General features: G+C 40.4%; 1 pseudogene; it reads right to left on the reverse strand.

Moving 5' to 3' along the window:
- Window positions 1-6,387: 6,387 nt before the first annotated feature.
- Window positions 6,388-6,527, reverse strand: LOC122431680 (annotated as a pseudogene).
- Window positions 6,528-15,146: the final 8,619 nt, after the last annotated feature.

The raw sequence follows: 15,146 nt of genomic DNA on the forward strand, positions 1-15,146 counted from the left end.
CATTTCCTTGTTGTTCATTTTTTTAAATAGAGTACAGTGTTTGTTTTATATATGGTGGGTACTCTAGAATTTCAGAAATTTAAAACATATAAAAAGTGATTAGAAACTAACACCTGTATCAACAGCTGATAGATGTCTAAGATTGTTTATTATACAGCAGGTGGTGCTAATGTCAACAGGGCACCATGGAAATTAGTCTAAAAAGTATCATTAGGCTTTATACAAGCATAAGAAGTGTCACTAGGCTTTATACAAGCAACAACATCTTTGCTGCTTTAGAATTTGGGGATATAGTCTGCTTCTAAGGCTAAGCAGTCCTTTAACATTTTTAATGTTATGTACTGTTTTATAGTAATTATTAACAGCTTGGCAAATGTTTCAAAATAAAGTAGAAATGTGTTCATAACATCATAGAAACACACATCCTGGTTTGTTTTTTTTTTTCAATGAGAACCATAATCCCTACAGTTCAGAACGCTTCGCTGTATGGAATAATTTACACGCAGATGATCGGCCTCAGAGTAAACAAGAAAACGCCTTTGTTTCCAGGTGCACATGCATGAGTGTTCAGTCACGTCCAACTCTTCTCAACCCCACGGACTGTGGCCTGCCAGGCTGCTCTGTCCATGGAATTCTCCAGGAATACTGGATCAGGTTGCAACTTCCTACTCCAGGGGATCTTTGCTGTCCAGGGATCGAGCCCATGTCTCTTACATCTCCTGTATTGGCAGGCAGATTCTTTACCACTGTGCCACCTGGGAAGTTCCAGTGGATGACTGCAAAGGCACACTGGCTATCAGTATAAACATTAACAGTTTGTCCCTCTAACAGCTGACATTCCCTGGGAAGGGCATGGAGCTCTGCTCACTGGACTTATTTAGCTTATGAGATGCTTTCCCTCTCAAGTAGTTCATATTGGACAATAACAGCATAACCAGCTTAGAAATATCCTTTGTAATTTTTACAATATGACCCATCAACAAAGATCAGCTCAGGGTTAGTCAGAGGGACATCTTATAAATCGGGTTGCAGTGTCACTGAATGGGACATTATCACCTCAAAGCCCTGGGGCTCACCTTTGTCAGGCAGGTGTAACAGAGTAGCAGGCTTAAGAACCTGCAGTGTTTAAGATGAAGATTAGGTGGTGAAAGCGGAAGGATCTCACACAAGCTTAGTCTGTTTGTGGAGAAGTGTTGAGTCAATTCAGAATTAAGGAGGCTTTGGATTGCATACGGAGTTTGTAAATAAATGTCATTTCCTAGGATTGAGTTTGCTGAGGTTTCTACTAACTCTGTAGCTGCAGTTTATCCCTTAAGACAGTTGGGATAGGCACAGGAACTAAATCAATTGCAAGCTGTCATAACCAAAAGGCTTATGTTTATTGACAAGTGCTACATAGGCATTCCCAGGGCTTGGTCTTCCTTGAATGCACAAATGAAAGGGTTAGAATAGTTAGGTAGCCCTAAGGCAGGTATTTCTTGCACTACCTGTTTTAACTGTATAGAGGCCTGCTCATGCTTACCTTCCCAAGGAAGGGGTTCGGGGAGTAAAATTTTAGGAAGTTCATAAAATACAGAAGCTAATAGAAAAGAAAAAAATCTAGGACTCCGTCATCTATAATGACATCCAGGCCTAGAAATCCACAAAGTTATCACTTAGTTGTGGACCTAGGAAATTCTTGGATTTGCTTAGTGCATTTTGGAAATAACTGGATTCCTTCAGTGCTTAGATTATGCCTTGGATAATAAACAGTTTCTAGAGATCATTGTAGGTACTTCCCCAGTGGCTTAGCAATAAAGAATCTGCCTGCAATGCAGGCGACACAGGAGATATAGATTCGATCCCTGGATCAGGAAGATCCCCTGGAGGAGGGCTTGGCAACCCACTCCAGTATTCTTGCCTGGAGGATCCTTTGGAGCCTGTCAGGATACAGTCCATAGGGTAGCAAAGAGTCAGACACAACTGAAGTGACTGCATGCACACACACACAGATAATTGGAATTGTTTTTTAGGCTTTATGTCCCTTTTCAGCTAACTGTAGGGGCAATTAAGTAGAATCTTTATGGATGTCTGTGATAACAGACACACCACGAGGCTTGTCTACTACATACTGTGAAAGGGTCAATTTCCCAGGGAACTAGAGGGTACTTAAATCTTGGTGGAACACTTGAGAAAGTTAAAAAGGGCCACAATGAACTCTTGAGGCTTGACTGTCCAGATATATTGCTGATTGTTCCAAGAGAAGACAAATAAGTATTGGCTGTTTGTGTCTACCGGGATGCTGAGGAAGGCTAAACAAAGTCCGCAACATGGAACAATCTTAAGTCTGGTAGGACTTGTGAGAAAAGGATGTTTCTCTTGTTCCTACTTGGAACAAGTAGGAAACAGGGAGATAACTGTCTTGTTAATAGTTCTCAAGTTCTTAACAAATGGCCATGCCATGCATTAGGTTTTCAGACCAGCAAGATCAGCATGTTACAATATCTGAACTGGTGCAGGGAACGATCGCTCCTGGGTAATTCAGTCTCCTACTCTCAGTGTGTGGTCTTGTCTAGGGGTTCTCAGGTGGCACAGTGGTAAAGAATCTGCCTGCCAGTGCAGGAGATGCAAGAGATGTGGGTTCAATCCTTGGGTCGGGATGATCCCCCAACCCATTGGAATGGTAACCCATTCCAGTACTCTTGCCTGGAAAATTCCACAGATAGAGGAGCCTGGTGGGCTATAATCCATGGGCTATAGTCCATGGGGTCAGAGCACACACACACACTTGTGTAACCTCAGACTTTAATGGTTACTGAGGTAATTTAGGAAGAGGCTTAGTCATATCTATTTGAGTTTTTATAAGCACTGTATTTTTTATTCTCTCAAAGTCACTAGGAGAAGTAGCCCAGAGATTTTTAGGCACCTCCATTAAATCAAAGAATTTTTTATTGGAGTTTTTCTTCTTTTGTATCAAAGATAAATTTTAAAGAACATAAAAGATCAAGTTCAGATTGACCAGGAAATTCTAAAATGAGGTCTCCATTGGATATCAAAATGTATTAGCCCTTTTATTTTAATTTAATTTAATTTTTTTTGGGGGGGGGCACACTAAGTGGCATGTGAGATCTTTGTCCCCCAACCAGGGATCCAAACCAGGCCCACAGAGTGAGAACATGGAGTCCTAACCCCTGGAAAGTCAAAGTGTTAGTTGCTCAGTTGGGTCTAACTCTTTGTGACCTCGTGGACAGTAGCCCGCCAGGCTCTTCTGTATATTGGAGTGGGTAGCCATTCCCTTCTCCAGGGGATTTTCCCAACCCAGGGATTGAACTCAGATATCCTGCATTGCAGGCAGATTCTTTACTGCCACGGTGAGCCACTGAACTGCCTAGAAATTCCCAGTCCTTTCAGTTTAGAAAGGAGAGCTCTGCATAATAGATTGGGCTGTGTCAAACAGTGAAAGAAATGCTTTTCAGTAAAAGGTCGCCATTTGTTTGATATAAAAACCCTCTCTGAATTTTAATAGATACCCCAACTACCTAATTTTCACTTCTGGGGGGTTTGTTGTACTATAAGACTGAGATTTAAAGTAGAAAGTATGGCTCTGGTATCTATTACCAGAATTTAACAGAATTTTCCATTAATTTTTGTTTTAGCTTCCTCTTGGCTGTTTAAGGGAATTATTAGGGGCAGTTTTATAGAGAACTTCTCAGAGTCCTGCCAACTCTGGGAGGGGTCCATGTAGGGACCCTCCTTTGGAGGTACATATGAGGGCATTTGAGTTTCCCAGGTGGTGCTAGTGGTAAAGAATCCACCTGCCAATGCAGGAGACGTAAGAGATGTGGGCTTGATCCTTGGGTCGAAAAGATCCCCTGCAGAAGGACACAGTAACCCACTCCAGTGTTCTAGAGAATCCCATGGACAAAGGAGCCTGGCAGGCTACAGTCCATAGGGTTGCAAAGAGTCAGCACAACTGAAGCGACTTAGCACGCACACACCCATGAGGGCATTTAAGTTGACTCTAGAATTTGCATAAGGCCTTTGAGGACAATCTCTTTTCCAGTGTCCCAGCTGATGACAACTGAGACATTATTCTTGGGCCCATGTTTTGATGATGAACCCCAAGGAGTTTGCAATTGGAGAAATCCAGATGTTAAATAGGTCTCTGGCCTTGGAGCTGTTGTAGCTGTAAGGCTGATAGTTTGGTGATTTCCTGTTTACAATCATACTCCAAAGTCCTTTCACAGTGCTCAGTTATGGTCACAAGTTCAGTAAGATTCATGGTCTCCCATCCTATTTTCTATCTTTTTATCAGTACACTAATCTCAGGAGATAATCCATTCACAGATAATGAAGCTGGAGCGGGTTGAATTCATTATCGTATAAATGAGCAGGTTGAAGGACCTCGTTTATTGTATGGAACCCAGAATGCCACAGGAAGAGAGTTTTCAGATGGGCCTAAAGTCTGCCACATGGTTCTTCTGTCTTTAGGCTGTCTGGAAGCTTCTGCATACTAATGGGCTCAGACAGTAAAAACTACTCCTGCAATGCGGGAGACCCAGGTTCAGTCCCAGGTTTGGGAAGATCCCCTGGAGAAGGGAATGGCTACCCACTCCAGTATTCTTGCCTGGAGAATTTTATGGACAGGGGAGCCTGGTGGGCTACAGCCCATGGGATTGCAAAGAGTCGGACATGACTGAGCACCTAAGCACAAATACCAATTAAGATAGGTTTCCCATTCTGTTTGTTTGACTTGGGAAAACTTGTTTTCAACTTCACTTCTTAAATAAACAATCTTATCTAAATTGGAATATTTCCCTTTGTGGTCATTGTAATTCTAGGTGGTTTTTAGTAAGATTTTGCCATTTTTGTTGAAATATATGGCTTCCAGGACTATAATTCTTAGACTTAAAATAAGTTGGTGTGCCTAAATGTAGCAAATTTAACTCTATAAAATTTAAGAAAAACCAATACCTAAAAAGGATTTACTGCTGGATTGGGAATCACACATTATTTTATTTTTTTTTTAATATTTTTTATTTTTGGTTGTGTCAAGTCCCACTTGCTCAGTGGCATGTGAGATCTTAGTTCCCTGACCTGCATCCCCTGCATTGGAAGACAGATTCTTAACCACTGGACCACCAGGGAAGTCCCTCGCACAGTGTTTTAATGCACAGAAGTTCTTCTGAGGTTTGTGGGTGACCTGTGTCATTTGAGAAACGAAATTATTTCCTGCCGTATTAGTAAACAAGGATGTCACAGTCAGTAGCTATCCCAGCCCTCCAATTTCTGAGCCCGGAGAGCACCCAGGAAAGAGAAGAGTATCTGCCATTAGGCTGCAGCTGCTCCCTAAGGTGAGCACTGAGGAACTCAGAACACTGGCCCGATAGCTGAGATGCATACGATAAAAGTGATGTCAGCAAACCCGGACTCTTGCATCTTCCCATACATAGAAAAGCTCTAATTCCTTAACTTGATATATCTGGTTTTCTTTAATTAACAATAATTTTTTTGCTGCTTAGACTACCAGCCCCTTGTTGCAAACTTCTATATAACCTGATTCCTCCCTCTGCATCCTTGGAGCTGTTCTTTCAGAGTCACTTGAAATGCTATCTCCAGGGCTTGAAGTCCTAAAAATTTCCACAGAATAAAATATAACTCTCAACTTTTAGGTTGTGACTATTTTTTTCAGTCTACACAATCTAACCTCTTCCATGACCAATTTATCTCAACATGAGAGCTTTGACGTAGGTGGCAAGTGCTCCAACAGCTCTTAAATGCTTTCCCCCTGCCCATTAGTTTTGCATTCTTCTGAGATGCCCATTGGCAACAGCTTTCTGAACACAGAACAGCTCAAGTCAGACCCAGTCCTTTTTTTTTTTCTGATTTTAAAATTTTTTGTTTGCGTATTTTTAAAGGTGTACATTATAGTACTTAAAATCATTTGAACAAAACAGTGGCATTGTGATTAAACTGCATTTTGCAGGGAATTCTCTGGCCATCCAGGGGTTAGGACTCCTTGCTCTCACTGCCAAAAGTCTAGGTCCTATCCTCAGTCAGGGAACTGAGATCCCACGTGCCCCAAGGCTAACAAAACAAAACACAACACAACACCAGCCTCACGTTTTACAGGCTTCAGGACACCGTGGACCAACTTGGGTTTACTCTAGGTTTCACTGTTGTGCCATTCAGATTTTTGTTTCACCAACAGCGAGACAGGCAGATGGCAGAGGCTGGCCTGGCTTTCATTGCCAGTAGTTCTTCTTTCTTTGGTGTGAAAAGGGGCAGTGTGGTCACTTAAACTTGATCCAACCTCTTTGCATCAGATGAAGGGGAACAGCTACAAGAAGTCAAACAAGAAGGCAATGCTTGTGGAATGTACAGTTCATATTTGTGGCTCCTGCCTTGTTATGACTCTCTTGCTTGCTTCTCCTGTCCAAGCATTTCCTTTGCAGGCAGAGGATTTTTTTTTTTTCTTGTGCTGCTCTCTTCTTCAAGTTTGATTTGTTGGATTTCTCAAGCTCAGCCATATCCAGTTTGTCAGACATGGTTTCAGAGGAAGCAGAGCAAGGTATATGAGTGAGTGGAGTCTGGTTTGAGCAGTGGCTGCCCAGGGTCTTAGTCTGGTTAAGTTGGACCCAGTCCAGCTCCAGCCAGCATTTCCCACCGTGGAATCTGGGGAGAGTCTGGGAAGAAGAATGGGGAGAGCTTCCAAACAAACTGAGAATGGTGGCAAGCCAATAAGATCAGGATCCTGATGTAAAGAGGGTGGAGCTCAGAACTGAGAGGAATTTATCCATGGCCCTTGGACATGGCAGAAAGACAGAGGAACTCTAAAGGGTTCAAGGGATGCCATGCCTGTGTTTCTTGTTACTGAAGCTGCCGGAAAGTCAAAGTGTTAGTCACTCAGTCACGTCCAACTCTTTGCAACCCCATGGACTGTAGCCCGCCAGGCTCCTCTGTCCATGGAATTCTCCAGACAAGAATGCTGGCATGGGTTGCTGTTCCCTTCTCCAGGGATCTTCCTGACTCAGGGATTGGACCCAGGTCTCCCGCATTGAAGGCAGATTCTTTACCATCTGAGTCCCCAGGGAAGCTGCTGAATGTCTCCTTCAATACCAGCACTGCCACCAAAACTATTAAAAAAAAAATTCAACTGAGCAAATTTAAAGATCAAATTGGCTTTATTCAGTAATAATGAATCAGGCAGGATCCTATCTAGCAAATAGAAAAGAGCTCTGTCAAGCAGCATAAAAGGTGTTTATAGACAGAAAAGGATCAAGAAAGGGAAATCTCTAGCAAAGAGTGGATAGATTGAGATTTAGATCACACTCCTTTGGGGGAGGGAAGGGGTCTTGAGGGATTGCCTCACTTGTGCTGATCAGGAAATTCCAGACTAACCAGTTAAAATCACATTCTTGGAGGAGGTTGAAACTGCCATTAAGCTAGGTAGTAAATCATTTGCTGACATGGGGCTTAGTACAAATGATGCCATTTTGGGCCTGCTACTTCTTTATCAAGTGTAGTAAATGGGAATCTAAATGAAGGAGAAGCTGAAATTCTTTATATTGCTTTTACAATTTTTCTAGAGTTGCAATACCAAATTATAAAGCTATTAAAACAACAACAGCAACTTGCCTCGGGCTTCCCTGGTGGCTCAGTGGTAAAGAATCCACCTGCCAACACAGGAGACATGGGTTCAGTCCCTGGTCCGGGAAGATTCCACAGGCCAAGGAGGAACTAAGCGCTGTAACCATTGAGCCTATGCTCTGGAGCCCAGGAGCTGCAGCTGCTGAAGCCTGAGTGCCCCAAAATGAGAAGCCTGCTCACTGCAGTTGGAGAATGGTAGTCTCTGCTCTCTGAAACTAGAGAAAAGCAACTAGAGAAAAATCCATGCAGCTACGAAGACCCAGCACAGCCAAAAATAAATAAATAAAATCGTTTTTTTAAATTGCCTAAAAAAAGCAAACACATATTTGTGACCTCAAAACTAATTCTCATAAGAAAGAAAAGAACAGACACTTGAAGTTCCAAATTAAACAAGACATTTTTAAATGGTGCTGAGAAAAAGATTTAAATTAAAAAAAAAAAATCATTCCATTCATCTAATCATTTTTGTTGAGCTCCACCATGCAGCAGGCATTGTGTCAGGCGCTGGACTAGATGTCAAGATGAATAAGATATGAGCAATAGTGAAAGAGACAGAGATGCATAAACATGATTCAGAACTCCAGCCAAGGTGATAAAAGGAATCCACACATTAATCATGCACTCTGGTCAAAAGATATGGCAATTACTGGTGCTAAGTTAATTAAACAAGGTGGCTATTAGAATGTGGTGGCTCTAATACCTTAGCAGGCTATGTTAAGTGTCAATGAAAAAATATTGCCTGCCATATCAGTAAACAAAGGATGCTGCAACCATTAGGCCATCACATTACAGCCACCTTCAATGGAAAGCCCTGAGAAAACTCAGGATGGAAACAGGATTCCCACAGTCAAGCTGTCAATCACTGCAGTCACCCCCAAGGATGCACCTTAAGGAGGCTCAGGACGGGAAAACTCAGGATACTGGGCCCAGATAGCTGAGAAGCATATCAAAGGAATGAGTTCAATGAGTTTCAACTTTTGCATCCTCCCCGCCCCTCTCCACCCCACACATAGTAAAGTTCTAAACTCCTTAACTTGAGATATCTGATTTTCTCTAATAATAGTAATTTTTTGATGTTCCAACAATCTGATCTTAGTTGAGAAAACATCTATGTATTCTGGCTCCTCCCTTACCTCTTTGGAGTAGTCCCTCAGAGCAATCTGAGAGTCTTGTCTCCAGGCTTGAAGTCCCGAGAACGTCCATCAAATAAAACATAAGTCAACTTTTATGCTGTGCATCTTTTCTTTTTTTTCAGTCAACAGACTACAATCTAAGCTTGTACGTGCCTCTATGTTAGGAAATCAAAACCTAAGGACAACCAATCACAGGCAATTAGTCTTTTCCAAGTAATACATTTAGCTGTAGCCAATCAAATAACTTCCTTGCTTTGCTTCCACCTTTTCCTTATAAAATCTTTCCTCTAACCTCTGTCAGGGGAGCACTCCTAACCACTTCTGGTTTGTTGTTGCTTCATTTGATTTAGTTTTTGCTCAAAGGAACTCAAATTTTGAATAAATCTCAATTTATCTTTAAACAGAGGTAAAAAACAAAAAGAAAAATACAGGAAGACATGGCTGAGTCCAGAAACTGGACAAACATTTCTATGGGCCAGATGCTGAATCAGTGAACAGGGCGAATAGGAACAGGCTCTGGGCCTGGAAACAGGCACTGTGACCAGAGTTGGGACATTGCCAGGAAAAGTTGACTGAAACCAAGCCCTATTCAAGTGGGAGGGGTGGGGGTGGAGAGAGAAGAGGGCCTGCCCTGAGCCAAGCTCACACCTAGAAGCCAGGGCCTGGAGTGGAGATCCTCCCAACAGTGAAAAGAAGTTAAAAAAAAAAAAAAAAGAACTTGGAATCAGGCAATTAGAAAAGTTTAAGATAGAGAAGACGGATACTTATGAACACTGTCTTAGGTGCTTTACACAAACTAACTTCTTTAATTCTCTCACAACCCTATGAGGAAAGTACTGAGATACAGCTAGCTTAATCAACTTGGTTTTTCCATGCCCTCCTCCAGGGCATCTTCCAGGACCAGGGATCAAATCACCTGCATCACTTCCATCTCCTGCATGGACAGGTGGGTTCTAACCACTAGTGCCACCTGGGAAGCCCCTTCATCATCACAGTTTCTCCTTAAAGCAGAGTGGTGGGAAATCTAGCTTGCCTCCCCTTTCACTCTGAGTTAAAACGTTTTGTGTATGCTTGTTGTGCTAAGTTGCTTCAATAGTGTCTGACTCTTTGCGACCCTATGGACTGTTGCCAGCCAGGCTCCTCTGGCCATGTGATTTTCCAGGCAAGAATACTGGAGTGGGTTAGAGGATCTTCCCCACCCAGGGACTGAACCCATGCCTCATGTCTCCTGCATTGGCAGGCAGGTTCTTTACCACTAGCGCCACCTGGAAAGCCAAAAATGTCTTGGGTTCTATTAAATATCTTATTCTGGATAGGAGTACAGTGAGTAATTACTACTTTGAAAAATCAATTTCATGATTTGCATTTTTCATACTTCAATACATCTGAAAGTTTCTCAGAATTTCTGGTGGTCAGGAGCTCTCTGAGGCAGTTATCCTTGACAGATCAGAAGAATGAGGATCAGAGGCATGAAGAAAACCCTGAATACATTTTAAGAAGTGGAGGCATCATTTATGCTCTAACTGGCATCAATGTAATGTGAAAAAATTTGGATATCAGTGTCTGAATTGAGAAAAGTGAAGAAATTCTAGGAACACCGTTGACTTTTATGTATATACAGAGTAACACATAGTAAAACTTGATGCCTATGTGAAAAGAACTGTTTTTAACAAGTATTTTAATAAAATAAAGATTATATGTGAACAAAGTATTACAGCAAGGTTTACTTGGCAGGTTTGTTTTTTTCTTTTTTTCCCATAAGTAGCACCGCACAAAATACTGTTGCATCCTCCTGCATTTCATAAAATATGGTACGTTACTTTTACTCGTTTCATACCTCCTGACTAGAGGTTGTTTCTGTGACACTATCTTTGATCCCACAATATCAACCCAGGGCAGAAATGAACCCCAAATTATCTTTCAAAGATCTGCAGTGACAGATATGGAAGACTTCAAAGGAGAAAATTTCAATTATTAATTATCCCTGGGGAGGGAGAAAGAGAAAGAAAGGAACAGAATGAAACCAAACCTTGAGAGTAGCTATAATGTTTTACATCCTGAAAAAAATGTGTGAAGCAGATAATGCAGAATGTTAAGAATTCCCGGGCTCCTCTGGTGGCTCAGTGGTAAAGAATCCACCTGCCCGTGCAGGAGACACGGGTTCGATCCCTGATCCAGGAGGATCCCACATACTGAGGAGCAGCTAGGCCCATTTGCCACAACTGTTGAGCCTGTGCCCTAGAGCCCGGAAGCTGCAACGATTGAGCCCATGCGCTTCAGCTGTTGATGCACGAATGCCCTCAAGGCCGCGCTCCACAGCGAGAGAGGCCGCCACAGTGAGAAGGCTGAACGCGGCTGGAGGGCAGCCCTCACCCGCCACGGCCGGAGGAAAGCCCACGCAGCAACAAAGACCCAGCACTGCCAAAAATAAATGAGTAAATAAAATTGTATTTTAAAAAAATCTTTAAATGCTGTAGTGGGTATGTTCTTGTAATATTATTCCCTGTTCTTATTTTTATATCTGAACTCTTTCACAATAAAAATACAAAATCAAAGGAAAAATAAATAAAATAGTGTAGGGCCCTTTCCTATCAGAGTGGAAAGAGTGTTCAAAAGAAAGTGTTATGCCTTCCTGCTTGATTTTTGCTTTTCTATAAAGCCTTGGAAGCTGTTGACAGACATAGTTTTACATGAGTGTGAGATCGGAAAGGGCTCTGGGAGTTAGGCGGGACTGACATGGAATCTGGCAGAAACGGAACAAATAATCCTTAAGTATGAAGGAAGGTGGATATGCTGGGTCTGAGGTGCCAAGTGTTCTTCTGTAAGCTTCAAAGAGATTCTAGGGCATGACTCCAGCAAATATTTCCCAAGATTGCTTTGTTTGTTTTGCTTTTTAAAATGCACTTCTTTTTCAGGTAACTTGGATGAGATAGAGATGTTACCTGGACTTTAGTAAATGAGACAGATATATGAGGATGGAGAAGTTGACTCTAGATCAATGAGAGGCTGTCTAATATTATTATGAAAGAAGAATCAGAACCAGAGTCAGGAAATCTGGTTCCAAGTCCAGATCTACAGTTAACTAGCTGGGAGGCATCTATAATTTTTATCAGATATAAAATAAGGATATAGTGATTTCCCTGGTGGTCCAGTGGTAAAAACCCTGTTTCCATTGTAAAGGTCATGGGTCAGGGAACTAAAATCCCACATGCCACATGGTGGCCAAAGAATAAATAAATAAAAATTAAGATGAGATAAATTTAGGCAATATGTGCTGCATTCCATGGGGTCACAAATAGTCGGACATGACTGAGCAACTGAACAACAACCTCTAAGGTGATTGTTGGCATTATCATGCTATAGCTACCTCTCAGTGTTTTTATACTCTTTAATACATTAGATAAGCCTACCAATAAATATAGTTCCCTCCTAAGACCACCCAATAATGAATGAATTTAACCACTCAGTTAAACACCTCAATTCTCGGTTGGAAGCAATTTATTTCTGCCTTTTGAATTAGCGTTGACATAATCCTCAGGTTTGCCTTTGAGAAATGATGCAAAAATCTGAGATGACAATCCTAATCCCCCACCCTTAGAAATTAGATCTAGTAATTTCTTTTTACTAATTACTTTTTATATTTTAAAACTTCATTAAGAGACTTCTGAAGACCTCTACATAGAGAAGAAAACATCTGAATAAGTATCATGAAAGAGAACCTAAGGAGATAGTTAGGGTAAGGAGATGAATTCACTTGTTCATGTATTGAGTCTTCACCATAGGAAATAACAACCTAATGAGTGAATGACTGTGGTAGAAGCCAATAATGGTCCCAGCACAGTCTCCTTCCTTTTATTAATATAACTGCTAGAGCTTTAGCTGGGCAATTGGCCTCCCAGCTACTAATTGCTTTTTTCAGCCTCCTTTGTGCCCAGCTGTTGAGTCTGGCCAATGAATACAAATGTAAGTAATAAGAGCAACTTTTAAGTCTCATCCTTTAAAAAAGTAAATTGCATGCACTTTACTGTCTTTGGTTTTCCTGCAGCTGAAATGCAGACATGGGGCCAGCAAGACAGCATTGACTTCATGAAGAACAGATACTTGAGGATGACAATGATGGAACAAGACAAAAGGACCCTGGGTCCCCGAATGACGCTATGGAGCATAGTCACTCTATCAAGACAGCTACCACTCACCTGTGGACTTTATATGAGAGAGAAATTAAAATCTATCTCGTTTCAGCTCTAAAGTTGTGGGTATCATTGTTGTAGTAGCTGTGCCCAGATTAATGCAATGACTTGAAAGGAACTCAAGTTTTTAACAGAAGTCCTAGAGGAGATGGTAACTTTCCTCAAGGATTTATGACTGTCACTAAGACAAGGGACAAATACTAGCTTGAATCTAAACAAGGAGAAGCAATCAGATAAACCCATATTGGAAGGCATTCTGCACAACAACTGAACTGGATCCTTAAAAATTGTCAGTGTCATCCCAACTGGCATTAACTGACATGCATGTTGATGATTTTACTATGAAGACCAAGGGCTACAGGCATTAAAAACTGGATTTTGGAACACATGACAAATGATAATCAGCATGGCTAGGGAAAAGTATGTTTCTGAGAATGTAACCATGGACAGAGTTTGAAATTTGTTTCTCCTCTAGAATCCCTTTGAAAAGATTCTTTGGTATTCAGAATTTTTAAATGACAGAGATTATTTATAATGTTGATCTAGTGTATCTCTAATACTGTTCCTCATTCTCAGAATTAAAAAAAAAAATCCTAATCACTGGAAACATCTATCAGCAAAACCAATAATTGTTACCTAGATTCTATTCAAAAACTAGTTATTAATTTTTTTAGACCAATGAAGTAGTAATCTGGCTAGATCCAGTAATCAATATGACTTGTTTTTCTAGATGATACTGATCATATCCAACCAACTTTGGAAGTGAAACAGAATGTACTTTATAAAGGATCAGCAAAATTCTTTGACTCAAATAGTACTAAAAATAAATATTTTAAATATAAAAAGTTGTCAGTGTCATAAAAGATAAAAGGAGGCTGGAATACCAAAGAAGGAAATAGGACAAGTAAATGCAATATGTGATCCTTGATTAAACCCTAAATCCAAATATATATATATATACACACACACATATATATACCTACACATATATATACCTACACATATATAGTCATGTATATGATATTATGAATATAACTGGAGAAATTAGAATATAAAGTGCATATTGAAAAATAAAAGAGTTTCAGTGTTACATTTCTTGAGTATTGCCATTGTATAGTGATTATGTAGAATAACATAGGAAATATATGGTGAACTATTTAGGGGTGAAGTGATTAATATCTGAAACTTATATCCAAATGATTCAGTAAGCTAATAATAATTGTAGAAATAATCATTTTTACATATAGCCAAATATTAATAATTCATGAATCTAGGTGGAGAGTATATGAAGGTTCTTTGTACTGTTCTCACAATATTTCTGTAAATCTGAAATTTTGTTTTAATAAAATGTTGGAAAATAGTAGAAAACATACATTACTGTCTTTAGACATTAAGGTAGGGAAAATATTCTTAAATTGATAAGAAAGGATTTTTATGTTCTACTATGTTAAAATTAAAGAGTTCTGCTCATTAAAAAAAAGCCTAATCTTGCTTACTACATTTTGTTAATTTTTATTAACCATCTGACTCTTCCCTTTAAAGCTATAGATTCTGTGGAGAAAGAATGTTTGCATGTTTTGTTTTTTTTTTACTGCTTTATTCCTAGTTCCTACATCTATGTTAGCACATAGTAGGCAGTCAAATATATGATAACTTGGTTACTAAAGGAATAAATGAATGAATTATACAGTTAAATTCTAATATTAATTAGTAATCCTTTCTAGCCAAATTATAAAGCACTACGGTTCAGTGGACTTGGTTAAGGTCTCTTTTGACCAACAATTCTGGAACCCCAGACAACATATTAAAAAGCAAAGACATCACTTTACTGACAAAAGTCTGTATAGTCAAAGCTAGGGTTTTTCCAGTAGTCATGCATTGGTGAGAGTTGGACCATAAAGAGGGCTGAGTGCCGAAGAATTGATATTTTCAAATTGTGATGCTGGAGAAGACTCTTGAGAGTCCCTTAGACAGCAAGGAAATCAAGCCAGTCAATCTTAAAGGAAATCAACCCTGAATTGGATTGGACTGATGCTGAAGGACTGATGCTGAAGCTGAAGTCATTAAAAGGACAGTCATTGGAAGGACTGATGCTGAAGCTGAAGCTCTAATCCTTTGTCCACCTGATGTGAAGAGCTGACTTATTGGAAAAGACCCTGATGCCAGAAAAGATTGAGGGCAGGAGGAGAGGATG

This window comes from Cervus canadensis, chromosome 30 (genome assembly GCF_019320065.1).
Source record: "Cervus canadensis isolate Bull #8, Minnesota chromosome 30, ASM1932006v1, whole genome shotgun sequence".
Classification (NCBI taxonomy): Eukaryota; Metazoa; Chordata; class Mammalia; order Artiodactyla; family Cervidae; genus Cervus; species Cervus canadensis.